This window comes from Mandrillus leucophaeus, unplaced genomic scaffold, assembly GCF_000951045.1.
Source record: "Mandrillus leucophaeus isolate KB7577 unplaced genomic scaffold, Mleu.le_1.0 Scaffold322, whole genome shotgun sequence".
Lineage (NCBI taxonomy): Eukaryota > Metazoa > Chordata > Mammalia > Primates > Cercopithecidae > Mandrillus > Mandrillus leucophaeus.
The window spans coordinates 2,602,267-2,616,830 of NW_012103388.1; the positions used below are offsets into that span (position 1 = coordinate 2,602,267).

Genomic DNA, 14,564 nt, shown 5'->3' on the forward strand with positions numbered 1-14,564 from the left:
GAGCAGGTGAGGAAATTTTGTAAATCCTTGTCTCACGCATATCTGTTCTATAATGGTTACACCTGTATGGCATTTTAAGGGCTTCCTTTCACATGTGAAAGTAAAAGGAGGTGTTTTTTGTAAATTGTCTAATTTATATTGCCAATTAAGTTCCCACGGGTCGAGTTGCAGCCAAAGCAAAAAGGAAAAAAATCTGCGCAGCTGGGTGATATATTGCTTAATGACAAACTTCCAGAGTATTAACCCAGGACTTATATTTTGCCTGGGGACGGGGGTCTTCTACTGGCTCACACCGCGGTCCCTTGTAGTCTCGGGGTGGGGCCTGCCCCTTCTTCCCTCGGGGTGTGGTGGGAGGAGCGCGAAGGCCTTGCGCCTCGCTAGTAGTTGGCAAAACCTGGAACCAGCGCCGGTGGCCCAGGCGGGACAGGAGCAGGCCGGGGGCGTGGGCAGGCCAGGCAGGGGCGGGGAGTGGGCGGGAAATGGGCGTGTCCCCGCTGCGGTCACAGGTCGGGCGGGATGCCAGCTCGCCAGGAGGGTGCGCATTCCAGGGGCGGGCTGCAGGGAGGGGCGGCGCCACCTCGCGCTCCGCCCTAGTCCCGGCCCCGGGCCCCGAAGACAGTCGTTACGCGGGCTCGAGCGTCCTCGGGGAGTGCCAGCGAGAGTCGGTGACGACCACTTTCTCGACGTGGGGCGGGCAGACGGGAAGCCTGCGGTCGTGGCCCCCGCCTCGGTTGCTCTGGGAGCCCGGGTGACCGCGTAGGTCAGTTTCTCGCGGCTGTCCCCGCCTGGAGTTCGAGGCTGGTTCCCGCGCTGATGGGTTCCCCCCGGGCTGCGCTCGGGAGGTCTGTCCGCGCCTGGTTGGGGGTGGGCGCTCCAGTCCCGGGCGTCTCAGAGAATGGTCTGGTCGTGGCGCGGCGACGCAGGGCTGCAGCCGAGCTCGCCTTCCCGGCGGCCGCTGGCTGCTCCAGCGCTGCAGGAAGTTAGGCGTTAAAAGTAACAAGATGTTGGCATTTGTTGCACTTCCACTCGGGTGCCACGACCATGCTGGTGCCGCATGCATCCCCCACCAGATCTTCAGCTGCGTGCCTTCTCGGTACTTTCGTGTGTCCATCGTGACTTTTTAATTTCCTCCTAACAAGAGGAGGATTGATGCACAATGGAAGTCACGCATTGTTCATGTGACTGTTTCCCAATGTACCGCGTGGTCGGTTCTACAAGCATGAACGAATATCCAAGGGAGATTCCGAAACTGAATGAGAGCGCAGCTGCACAATAGACTTGAACAATTCACTTATCCCGCTGCCCTAATGATTAGCAGGAGGCACTGAAAAGGATTATCCTGATTTAGTATTAGTTTTCAGTTCAAGTTGTCGTTTTTAGGCAGACGGTATTGTGAAATGGAACTGTGGGCAGTGTGATATTGTTAGCTTAAATAAGATTGCTTGAATGTTGCAAATGTGGCTATTAGGTGTCTGAATAGTTAATATAATTAAATCAGCTTTAAAATCGGTGGTGTGTTTTCCCTGAAAACTTCAGTCTTTGCCCTGTAGTAGGTGCATTCTGGATTTGGAGTTTGGAACCTCCTCACCTCTTTACTCAGCATTTGGGAAATAATTTGCGGATTCGTTCTGAGGGGAGCAGTATTCGCAGTCTAACCCGGGTACAATGAATTTTTTTGCGGCAGTGTGATGGGTGTAAATTCTGAGCCACCCCCCTACCCCCCTCAAGCTGGAATTGTGAAGATTCTTCATTACAGCATAGTAACAAAATCCGCCTTTTAATTCCCTAATTCTAAACCACTAAGTGGGCTTTGTCTACAATTTATTGGGGGAAAAGAGGAGAAAACTGTCAGTAACAATCCTTTCTGAAAATTTAACTACTATCTTTTTCATTTCTCCCAGGAAGTGTAACTCTTCTCTAGTGTTGAGCAACAGATAGTCAAAATAGGACTTAACTGCCAAAGATTGAGTAGATTAATCTAAAACATTTGTTATCTCTGTAGTATTTTGTAAAGGTTGTTTATCAAAATGACACTTGCTAAATATCTCATTGTGAATCAGAAATTTATGATGGGTGGCTAATTCTTCTCTCTGGAGGCTGCTCATTTTTGCACGTATTATTCTAGCCGACTAGTGATTCAGAGCAGGCAGGTAGGATTTCTCTGTTGTTGTTTTTTTTTGTTGTTGTTGTTGTTGTAAAATTGAGACAGAGTCTGGCTCTGTTGCCCAGGCTGGAGTGCAATGGCACGATCTCGGCTCACTGCAACCTCTGCCTCCCGGGTTGAAGCGATTCTCCTGCTTCAGCCTCCCAAGTAGCTGGGATTACAGGCACATGCCACCACGCCCTGCTAATTTTTTGTATTTTTAGTAAAGATGAGGTTTTACCATGTTGGTCAGGCTGGTCTCGAACTCCTGACCTTATGATCTGCCCGCCTCAGCCTCCCAAAGTGCTGGGATTACAGGCGTGAACCACAGGTATTATTTCTATAAAAGTATTCCTGGCCAGGTGCGGTGGCTCATGCCTGTAATCCTAGCACTTTGGGAGGCCGAGGTGGGCAGATCACCTGGGGTCAGGAGTTCGAGAGCAGCCTAGCCAAAATGGTGTAACCCTGTCTCTACTAAAAATACAAAAATTAGCCGGGCATTGTGGCAGGCGCCTGTAATCCCGGCCACTCGGGAGGCTGAGGCTGGAGAATCGCTTGAACTCAGGAGGCAGAGGTTGCAGTGAGTGGAGATTGCACCGTTGCACTCTAGCCTGGGTGACAAGAGCGAAACTCCTTCTCAAAAAAAAAAAAAAAAGAAAAATTATCCCCATCATTTCCTCAAAACAAGAGGAAATGATACTGTTTTAGAACCAACAACAATTAGGCTGAAGAATACAGCCAGTCTTTTTGAGTAATAACATGGCGCAATGCCTGTTAAATATTAATACATTACAAATTTTCTCCTTGTGGCTTTATTTTACTTAGAGATACATCTGTATATCTGATCATAATATTTTTAAGTTGTTAACTGTGTCAGTTTCTTACCTCTTGACATTACTGGAAGCTGAGCTTTTATACATTATATGTATTCATTGAGAAAAGTAGTAGGCAGAAAGCAGAAATCGGCCAAACGAGTAACTTAGTGGAGAAGAGAGAATATGATATCAAGTGCATGTGAGAAATTTGATATCCTTCAGAAGCTTGTCAGTTCGTCCAAGCTGAGTCTGAACTTTGGCAATCAGAACTTTTTTGAAGACCTAGCAAGTTCTCTGAATTTCGTAGAAAGAAGACAGGTTTTAGCACTGCAGTCACCAGCTTACACTAACAATTCATGAAGTTTAAGAAAAGACACTGTTATGTACTCTGTATAGTATATATATATATTTATGATTGTGGTGTCATATAAGTATCTTATGTGATGTTCTTGGTCTCTAGAAATGTTTTTCCTCACCTGGACTCTGCCACTAATGCTGTGTCAGTACTGTCAATATTAAGGGGGCTGTTTGAGGTGGGCTAGTATAAGAAATAGTTTTAATGCTATTACTAGGAAGATAAACTAGGTCACTCACTTTATTTTTATCTATCAGCCTGCAAGTAGGAAATTACTATATAGTGAAAGCAATCTTTAACTGTATATTTTCCTATCATGTGACAATGGAAAGTAACCACATGTTTTTACTTTGTGTTTAAAGTTTTTCTTTAAAGAGGTATTTCTATGATGCATAAATGGTCAGTATTATCATACATGAGTTTAATCGAGTTTGAAAGTTAATTTTCAAATGTGAAATAATTGAAATGGGAAAATTTTAATGCATTTTTCTAAAATTTAGGGAATTTTATCATTAAAAGGTAACAATCAGCCTCCTTGCTAGGATTTTTGTTACTAAACTTGATTTGTCAAATTTGTAGGCTTCTCTGCTCTTCGTACCTGCCCTGTTTTGAAACAGTAGTTAATAGTTTTCAGAATCTGTCAAGTTGAAATTGAAATCAGGAGTGCATCTAGGGGTTAGTGCTTAATTGTTAAAGCAGCTAAAATTATAGCACCTAAAGTTATTTTAAACAACTTCATTGAGCAAAGCTATGAAGCTTATTTAATTTTTACTAATTTTAACAAACATTAAAATTTCCAACCGAATATGGATAAAATAAATACCCAGTGATAGGGTTGGTTTTTTATTATGTCTGCATGGCATCCAAGTCAGTATGGGTATGGAATGGATATGAATAAAAGAAGGCAATGTAAATTTATCAAATATAAAGTAAATAATAATTTGGCATAAACATTTTATGATTTCAGTGCTTTACAAACCATAAGATGACACATTACAATTCTGGCCAATTCTCCACCATTTCTTCTCCGGAAGATGAATGCTTTTTATTAGGGCACAAAAACTTATTGAGGAAGTTAGAGAAAAAGTTTCACTGAATTAAAAATTAAGTGATAAAAATTTTGTCTTCTAACTTAAAACAATACAGGTTAGTGCTTCCCAAAATAGGCTTTATAATTTGCTCCTGTTTTCCTTAAATTGCCATGTTTTAGGTATTCTCAGTTAATGAATAAAGCTTTTTAAAATGAGGCACTCAAGCCATAATTCAGATTCACCTTCCTCGGTGCTTACACAGGCGCACTAATGAGAAGCAATTTAAGTTTTGCAGCTGAATTGAATTTTATAAAATACGTAGCATTATTTCACCCCTTCTACATTCTGGCTGTGACTCTACTGTTAACACTTGGCAAGTAACTTCACCTTGGGGCTTTTCAGTTGCTTCAGCTCTGGGATCAGAGTGTTAGATTAAGTATGAATTTGTCTACCAATGTTCAGTTTCTAAAACAAGCAAAAAATGCATTTATGTTATCACAAATGTCAGAGTTTTCTGTATGCATAATATGTGTATCTGCACATGTGTGCATAATGTGTACACATATACATACATGTAGGCATATGAGTGCATCAGAGAAATTACTGATTACTAGCAACTAATCATAGTTAGAGCAAATATGTATTTTTTTTTTTTTTTTGCCATTGCCATGTTTTCATGTAGTTACTTTAATCTTTAATACCTTGCTGGTATTAAAAGAATATAGTGTCAGGAGAAAGCACACCATTAAGCAGCTAACTACAGGCTGGGCGAGGTGGCTTATGCCTGTAATTCCAGCACATTGGAAGGCAAGACAGGATAATTCCTTGAGGCCAGGAGTGCGAGACCAGTCTGGGCAACATTGCCAGACCTCATCTCTATGAAAGACACAAAAATTAGCCGGGTATGGTGGCATGCACCTGTGGTCCCAGCTACTCAGGAGGCCAAGGTGGGAGGATTGCTTGAGTCCAGGAGTTTGAGGCTGCAGTGAAGCATGATCGTGCCACTGCACTCCATCCTGGGCAACTGACTGAGACCCTATTTCAAAAAAAGGCAGCTGACTACTTTGGAGTGTAAGGCTAAGCACAGTACTGGTTTTTATGTTTTTAAGATTTAGTTTATAGGATGTTTTTGTTCATAGATATTTAATTTTTCTCATTCAAATTTCTAGCACACAATGTATTTTAAATATTAATGTAACAGCAATCATAAAATTAGTATCTGAGAATTTAAAAACTAATCACAACATATATTTTTAATAATTTTTGAATAGTCTCCGTTTGTCTTTATTAAGATTATAGGGCCGGGTGCGGTGGTTCATGCTGTAATCTCAGCACTGTGGGAGGCCGAGGTGGGCGGATCACCTGAAGTCAGGAGTTTGAGACCAGCCTAACCAACATGGAGAAACTCCATCTCTACTAAAAATATGAAATAGCCGGGCGTGGTGGCACATGTCTGTAATCCCAGCTACTCAGGAGGCTGAGGCAGGAGAAATGCTTGAACCCGGGAGGTGTAGGTTGTGGTGAACCGAGATGGTGCCATTGCACTCCAGCCTGGAGAACAAGAGCGAAACTCCATCTCAAAAAATAGAAAGAGTACAAATACTGGCTGGATGCAGTGGCTAATGCCTGTAATCTCAGCACTTTGGGAGGCTGAGGTGGAGAGATCGCTTGAACCCAGGAGTTCGAGACCAGCCTCAGCAACACGACAAAACCCTAACTCTACAAAAAATATGAAAATTAGCTGGGCATGGTGGCATGTGCCTGTAGTCCTAGTTACTTGGGAGGCTGAGGTGGGAGGATCACTTGAGCCCAGGAGGTTGCAGTGAGCTGAGATTGTGCCACTGTACTCCAGCCTTGGTGACAGACCCTGTCTCAAAAAAAAAAAAAAAAAAAGAAAAGTACAAATGCCATTTGGCAATTGTGCAAGTCATATTTTAGATGCTTCCTGATTTTTTGTGTGTGTGGTAAAATGTACGTAACATCAAATTTGCCCTTTTAGGTTTTTTTGTTGTTGTTGTTGTTTGTTTGTTTTTAAAAAGAGTTTCATTCTGCTGCCCAGAGCTGGAGTGCAGTGGCATGGTCATAGCTCACTGCAGCCTTGAACTCCTGGGCTCAAGTAGTCCTCCTGCTTCAGCCTCCCAAGTAGCTGGATCTATAGGTGCGCACCATGACACTTGGTAATTATTATTATTTTTTTTTTGTAGAGACTGGGGTCTTGCTGTGTTGCCCAGACTAGTCTTAAACTCCTGGCCTCAGGCTATCCTCTTGCCTCAGCCTCCCAAAGCAGTGGGATTACAGGCATGAGCCATCACACCTGGCCTGTTTTACCCATTGTTGTGTATTATTCAGTGGCATTGTGTACATTCACATTGTAGTACAGCTATCACCACTGTCCATCCCCAGAACCTTTTCCTGCATCCTAAACTGAAACTCTGTTCCCATTAAACAATACCCCTATTTCTTCCTCCCTTCTCCAGCCACTGGCAACCACCATTCTATGTTTTGTCTGTATGACTTTGACTATTTTAGCTATCTCATCTAAGTGGAATCATACAATATTTGTCCTTTTGTGAGGGGTTTATTTCACTTAGCATGACGTATTCCAGGTTCGTCCATGTTCTAGCATGTGTCAGAATTTCCTTCCATTGATTGACTGATTGACTGATTGAGACAAAGTGTTGCTTTGTCTCCCAGGCTGGAGTGCAGTGGCACGGTCTCAGCTCACTGCAACCCCTGCCTCCCGGGCTGAAGCCATTCTTGGGCTTTAGCCTCCCCAGTAGCTGGGACTACAGGCACACACTGCCACACTAGGCTAATTTTTGTGTTTTTAGTAGAGACGGGGTTTCACCATGTTGACCAGGCTGGTCTCGAACTCCTGACCTTAGGTGATCCGCCCGCCTCAACTTCCCAAAGTGCTGGGCTTACAGCGGTGAGCCTCTGCACCTGGCCAAAAAGTTACCTGAATCTGCTGAAATTTGGAGAGCAAGAGCATGGGAAATGAGAAACACAATATTCAGGGTCTGAATTTGTTTTATTCAATGGCTTTTTTGTTTTGAGACGGAGTCGCACTCTATTGCCCAGGCTGAAGTACAGTAGCGCGATCTTGGCTCACTGCAACCTCTGTCTCCCAGGTTGAAGTGATTCTCCTGCTTCAGCCTCCCCAGTAGCTGGGATTACAGGCGTGTGCCACCGTGCCCAGCTAATTTTTGTATTTTTAGTAGAGATGGGGTTTCCCTGGTCTGTTGGCCAGGCTGGTCTCGAACTCCTGACCTCAAGTGATCACCTGCCTTGGCCTCACAAAGTCTTGGGATTACAGGCATGAGCCACCACGCCCATCCTTTTAGAGGCTAAATTATATTACCTTGTGTATGTCACATTTTGTTTTTCCATTTATCTGTCAGTGGACATTTAGGTTACTTCTGCTGTGAACATGGGAATACAAATATCTGTTTGATTCCTTGCTTTTAGTTCTTTTGGGTATATACCCAGAAGTAGGATTGCTGGATCATAGGTAATTCTGTGTTTAATTTTTTGAGGAATCCCCATACTTCTCTGATGTTTTAAGATTTACAATTGCATGTTTTTATATGTATGACTAGGTGAATTGAGCCTGGATATCTGGGGTTTTAACTTTTCTAATACCTTTAAGAACTCTATTCCTGAAAAAGGGCACATTATTAAATATTTTCAGTTTCTCGCACCCAGGTGAATTAGCTCTTATTGTTGAATTTTATTATCTTTGATTTCTCCAGGAATTTTCTGTCTTGGTTCTGTTGTTGTTGTTGTTTGAGACAGAGTCTCACTCTGTCACCCAGACTGGACTGCAGTAGTGTGATCTTGGGTCACTGCATCCTCTGCCTCCTGGGTTCACGTGATTCTTATACCTCAGCCTCCCCAGTAGCTGGGATAACAGGCGTGCACCACCACACCCAGCCAAGTTTTGTATTTTTTAGTAAAGATGGGATTTCACCATGTTGGCCAGGGTGGTCTCGAACTCCTGGCCTCAAGTGATCTGCTCTCCCTGGCCTCCCAGAATGTTGGGATTATAGGTGTGAGCCACTGCACCTGGCTGATTCTGTAGATATTAAGCTGGAATTGTAAAGAAAAGTAGCAAGCTGTTCAAATGATAAAATAATAGACTCCAACCAAATTTAACAAGTCATCGCCCTTTGAGCTGTAAGTTTTAAAATCTTTGTCAATATCTCAGAACTGTTGGGGCCATGGAATTTATCTACTGTATTAAGTGGGGATTTAGTGGCATAGACTATCAAGTATGGTCACCAGTTTAAGTAATTTTACGATATTTATAAAGCAACAAAATATAAATTTACTGTCCTCTAAAGAATTTAAAAATTAGAAGTCTAGCTTTCCCTAGTGGACCTTGGAGGAGAGAAAACGTAAGGCAAAAATGATCTCTTGTCTCTTGGTTTTTGAAGCTCAAAATGTTTTCCATCTAATTATTTCCTGGAAAACATTCTTACGGCCATGAAAAATCTCATTAATCTAAAAACAGAGCTGGGAATTGCGTGAATGTGAGAAGAGGAGCTAAAAAGTGGTCTTGAAAAATACCATGTTCACTGATAGAAATGGCTGCAATCCATTGTGACCAGCTGCATTTGGGAATGCTTGTCTTCTTCTGGCTTAAATATCAGAGGCAAAGAGCTTTTCTGGAATAAGCTCTCATGATTTGGAAGAATGTTTTTAAAAAATCTGTTCAACATATGAATTTGGATGATTCTTTAAAAAATCAATTTTGAATTTTCTTCTAAAGGTAACTTTTAGTCAGAAACTAATAGAAATAGTTTACAAATTAAAAATGCATAAAATTAAGAAAGTAGTTATCAACCTAAATACTTGGGGAGGGGTGTGTTTTAAACAATTTCTCCCTTTTTTGGTATAATTTTTTTTTTTTTTTTGAAACAGATTCTTACTCTTGTCGCCCAGACTGGAGTGCAGTGGCGCGATCTTGGCTCACTGCCAAGGAATCACCTCCTAGGTTCAAGTGATTCTCCTGCCTCAGCCTCCTGAGTAGCTGTGATTACAGGTGCCTGTCACCATGCCTGGCTAATTTTTGTACTTTTTGTAGAGACGGGGTTTCGCCATGTTGTCCAAGTTAGTCTTGAACTCCTGACCTCAGGTGATCTGCCCGCCTCGGCCTCCCAAAGTGCTGGGATTACAGACAGGCGTGAGCCACTGTGCCTGGCAGTGTATATTTTTAAAAATGTATTTCCCGTGGCTTATTAGAAAAAAAAAAAACTGTTAATTTTATGTCACTAGATATACCTTTTGTAAGGCATTGCCTGTAGACCTTCCTATAGGGAGACCTGATTGCTTTGTTTTCAAAGGACTAAGTCCTCATCCATCCATCTGGTTAATTAATATTTGGTTGCCAGCCATGTTTTAGGCACCTTGCTAGGGATATAATAGGGGAACAGAACAAACATGAGGCACTTGTTCTAATCGAGTTTACAGTCTAGGGACAGCCAAAGAAATGACCACACTCATTTCCAAGAGGTGATAAGAGAAGGTGCCAGTCTCCTCCCCACCCCTGCCATTCCTTTCTAAAATTATAAAAGATTATAAGGGAAAAGCAGTGAACATGCCTGTTAGCATTTTGGAATTTATCCTCTAAGTATTGCTTATTTGGTTAAGTCTGAAGTTTCATAGTCAGAAAATCTTTAGAGTGTGGTTGGGCTGCACAGCTAGACTAATTTTGATACACGTAATGTCAGTTGCTTTGAACATGCAGTGTCAAATTGCTTTGAATATGTAGTATCAATTGCTTTGGACGTGAGAGAATGTCCAGATTGCTTTAAGAATATGTTTTAGTCAAATGCCTGTCTTGAAACTGATACCTGTGGGCTTCAGGCACAAGGCAACATGAGTTGTTGATTTTTCCTTTTCTTGGTGAAATTTAACTGGCTCCGTTCTTTTCTCTTTCTTAAAAATAATAAAACAATCTGTATGACTGTATTGGCCCCATGACCCATTTTTTTCCTCTCCTACCATCCTGTCTTATAGGAAGAGTCCTCTCTTCTCCTCAGGTACCCACAAATCTGTCCCTTTTCTTATTCTGGAACTTGGCAGTTATCAGATAGGAGCTCTCCCCCGGCTCCCTGCCCCTTAACTATCCTCACCATGATTGGCTGGTACTACAGGTGCTATTTAAATTCTAACCTACAGGCCAGGTGCGGTTGGCTCACATCTGTAATCCCAGCACTTTGGGAGGCCGAGGCGGGCGAATCATGAGGTCAGGAGATGGAGACCATTCTGGCTAACACGGTAAAACCCCATCTTTACTAAAAATACAAAAAAAATTAGCTGGGCCTGGTGGCGGGTACCTGTAGTCCCAGCTACTCTGGAGGCTGAGGCAGGAGAATGGCGTGAACCCTGGAGGCGGAGCTTGCGGTGAGCTGAGATTGCACCACTGCACTCCAGCCTGGGCGACAGAGCGAGACTCAGTCTCAACAACAACAAAAAAAATAAATAAATAAAATAAAATTCTACCCTACAACTGCTTTCATGTACTTAAACTGTTATTAATTAGCTACCTTCTCTTAATTCCTTCCTTCCTTCCTTCCTTCCTTCCTTCCTTCCTTCCTTTTCTTCCTTCCTTCCTTCTTTTTTTTCCTAGACAAAGTCTCACTCTTGTCACATAGGCTGGGGTGCAATGGTGCAATGGCACATTCTTGGCTCACTGCAAGCTCCGCCTCCCGGGTTCACGCCATTCTCCGGCCTCAGCCTTCGGAGTAGCTGGGACTACAGGCGCCCGCCACCACGCCCAGCTAATTTTTTGTATTTTTAGTAGAGACAGGATTTCATCATGTTGGCCAGGCTGGTCTCGAACAACTGACCTCAGGTGATCCGCCCATCTCGGCCTCCCAAAGTGCTGGGATTACAGGCGTGCGTCACCACGCCGGGCCCTTTTGTTTGTTTGTTTATTGGTTTGTTTTTTTCTGAGACAGGGTCTCACTCTGCCACCTAGGCTGGAGTGCAGTGGCACAATGTCAGCTCACTGCAACCTCCACCTCCCAGGTTCAAATGATTCTTGTGCCTCAGCCTCCCAAGTAGCTAGGACTACAGGCATGTGCCACCACCCCTGGCTAATTTTTGTATTTTTAGTGGAGACGGGGTTTCACCATGTTGGCCAGGCTGGCCTCCAACTCCTGACCTCAACTGCTCTGCCCACCTTGGCCTCCCAAAGTGCTGGGATTACAGACGTGAGATACCGTGCCCAGCCTGCTAGTTTCTTATTGAACATCTTCATCTCTGTTTCCCACAGGAATCTCAAACTCACCGCAACCAAATAGAGTCACATCTTCACTCACGTTGTTTATTTTCTATCCCATATCTTGGTTAATCTCCCTATTATGTATCTAGTGTCCAAGGAACTTTGCTCACCCCTGTGATCTTGGTGAACTTCTTATTGAAGTACCAGTTTACATTTTACTTTCTCTGTATCTAATCACTAATGTTGGCAGATAGCTAACCACTCCCCTTCTCCTCTGTGCAACCACTGTTCCATGTACATTGCTGTACTTGACACATGTTGTTGTGATTGTTTGCATGTTTGCCCTGTTCTGGAGGGCAGGGACCATATTATCCATCGTGGTACCCCAGTGCCTATAACAGCCCCTATCATCAGTAGATACTCAAGAAACATTTGTTGAATCAATTTTAGTTTCAATCCCAGCATTTATGAGTAACTACAGTGGTTTATATATTATAGTGGACTGTTTAAGTAGATAATAGATTTATTTATTCATTTTTTGAGACGGAGTCTTGCTCTGTCACCAGGCTGGAGTGCAGTGGTGTGATCTCGGCTCACTGCAGCCTCCGCCTCCAGGGTTCAAACAATTCTCTTGCCTCAGCCTCCCGAGTAGCTGGGACTACAGGCGGGGGTCACCATGCCCAGCTAATTTTTGTATTTTCAGTAGAGACGGAGTTTCACCATGTTGGCCAGGATCGTCTTGATCTCTTGACCTCGTGATCCGCCTGCGTCAGCCTCCCAAAGGGCTGGGATTACAGGCATGAGCCAAGGCGCCTGGCCCAATAGATTTATTTTTGTCCTTTTCATTTTTATTGTACAGAGCTTTGAGAATTTTTTAATCTTTTTTTTCTGTAAGCCCAATATAGTAAGAACCTAAGGAAAATGTTACAAAAAACTTCTTGTATGTTTTGAAGATATTCAGACATTTTTTGATTCATACTTTAAAGGCATGAAAAGAATATTAAACCTTTTTGTGTAATATGCCAGCAAGTCTAGACCATCACTCCTTGTTTAATGTACATGATTGAAAATATATTAAAAAAATCCTCTGTGATAAATGCCTCATTAATTAGACATGAATCATTTTTGGTTTTTATCTTTAATAACTTACATTTTCCAGTTTTAAAATGACTTTATATTGTAGGAAATTTGGAAAATACAACTAACCAAAGAAGATATTTAAAACCATTCATAATTTCACCACAAGGAGTAACCACTGTTGACATCCTGATATCTTTTCCCTCTGTTTCTCTGCCAATATATAGCAAACATAGAGCTTAATCTATATAGGTACCATCTGTCCTAACAATATATTGCAATTTCATGGTTTTATAAATTATTTAAACTTTTTCTCTTTTTCTTTGATTTACTTTTTTTTTTTTTTTGAAACAGGGTATCACTCTCATCCAGGCTAAAGTGCAGTGGCGTGATCTCAGCTCACTGCAGCCTCAACTTCCCAGTCCTCCCACCTCAGCCTCTCAGGTAGTGGAGACTGCAGGCGCACACCACCATGCCTGGCTTAATTTTTGTATTTTTGTAAAGATGGGGTTTTACCATGTTGCCCAGGCTGGTCTTTATCTCCTGGACTCGAGGTCCACCCACCATGGCCTCCCAAAGTGCTGAGCCATTGCCCCCAGCTTCTTCTATAATATATTTTTATCAAAAAAAAATTTTTTTTTCTGAGACAGGGTCTCTGTTACACAGCCTGGAGTGCAGTGGCACGATCTTGGCTCACTGCAGCCTTGACCTCTTGGGCTTAAGTGATCCTCCTACCTCAGCCTCCCCAATGGCTGGGACTACAGGCTCACGCCACCATGCCCAGCTAATTTTTTTTTTTTTTTTTTTGAGACGGAGTCTCGCTCTGTTGCCCAGGCTAGAGAGCAGTGGCACGATCTCAGCTCACTGCAAGCTCTGCCTCCTGGGTTCACACGCCATTCTCCTGCCTCAGCCTCCTAAGTAGCTGGGACTACAGGCGCCCGCCACTACGCCTGGCTAAATTTTTTTTTTTTCAGTAGAGATGGGGTTTCACCATGTTAGCCAGAATGGTCTTGAACTCCTGACCTCGTGATCCACCTGCCTGGACCTCCCAAAGTGCCGGGATTACAGGCGTGAGCCACCGGCCTCATGCCTAGCTGATTTTTTGTATTTTTATAGACATAGGGTCTCACCATGTTGCCAGGCTGGGTCTTCTGTAATATTTTTAATGGTTTCATAGTATTAGGTGAATGAACCTTTATTGATGGATCTTTAATTTTTTGTTCTTTCTTTCTTTCTTTTTTTGAGATGGAGTCTCCCTCTGTTGCCCAGTCTGGAGTGCAGTGGTGTGATCTCTGCTCACTGCAACCTCTGCCTCCCGGGTTCAAGCGATTCTCCTGCCTCAGCCTCCTGAGTAGATGGTTTTACAGGCGCCCACCACCACGCCTGCCTAAGTTTTGTATTTTTAGTAGAGACGGAGTTTTTTTGCCACATTGGCCAGGCTGGTCTCGAACTCCTGACCTCAAGTGATCTGCCCTCCTCAGCCTCCCAAAGTGCTGGGATTACAAGAGTGAGCACCTGTGCCTGGTCCTGATTTTTTTTCTTTATAAATAATGCTACAGTGAATATAAGTATTGCTAACATTTTTAAAATATTAGATATTTTAACAGGTGAATGAATGCAGAGGGGATTAATATAAAAGCTGATTAGCACACTGAAGAAAGGGTATTACAATCACTGTTAGATGAAGTCCTCCCAGAAATTTACTCTGAAAATAAGATTCTGAGTCATGACAGAGATTCTTTACTTGGCGGAACTTTAATCAGACTTCTGAACCTTCTGCTGGGTCCATCTGTGTACTTCCTTGTAAAATCCGGTTTTAACAAGAACCCTCCACCCTTGATATCTGCTCAGGTTCCTCATCCTCCACCATCCCCCGGGTGGTGTCTGACCACCCTGGCTTGTCTTCAGCGAC

The 14,564-nt window shown here is 43.0% G+C and overlaps 1 protein-coding gene across 1 annotated transcript in view; it reads left to right on the forward strand.

Annotated features, from left to right (window-relative positions):
- Window positions 1-532: 532 nt before the first annotated feature.
- OSBPL1A (oxysterol binding protein-like 1A) overlaps window positions 533-14,564 on the forward strand; it is a 240,199-nt gene continuing 226,167 nt past the window's right edge. The window contains exon 1 of the mRNA XM_011988065.1: window positions 533-760. The gene's annotated coding sequence lies outside the window, so the exon portion shown is untranslated. The remainder of the gene's footprint in view (window positions 761-14,564) is intronic.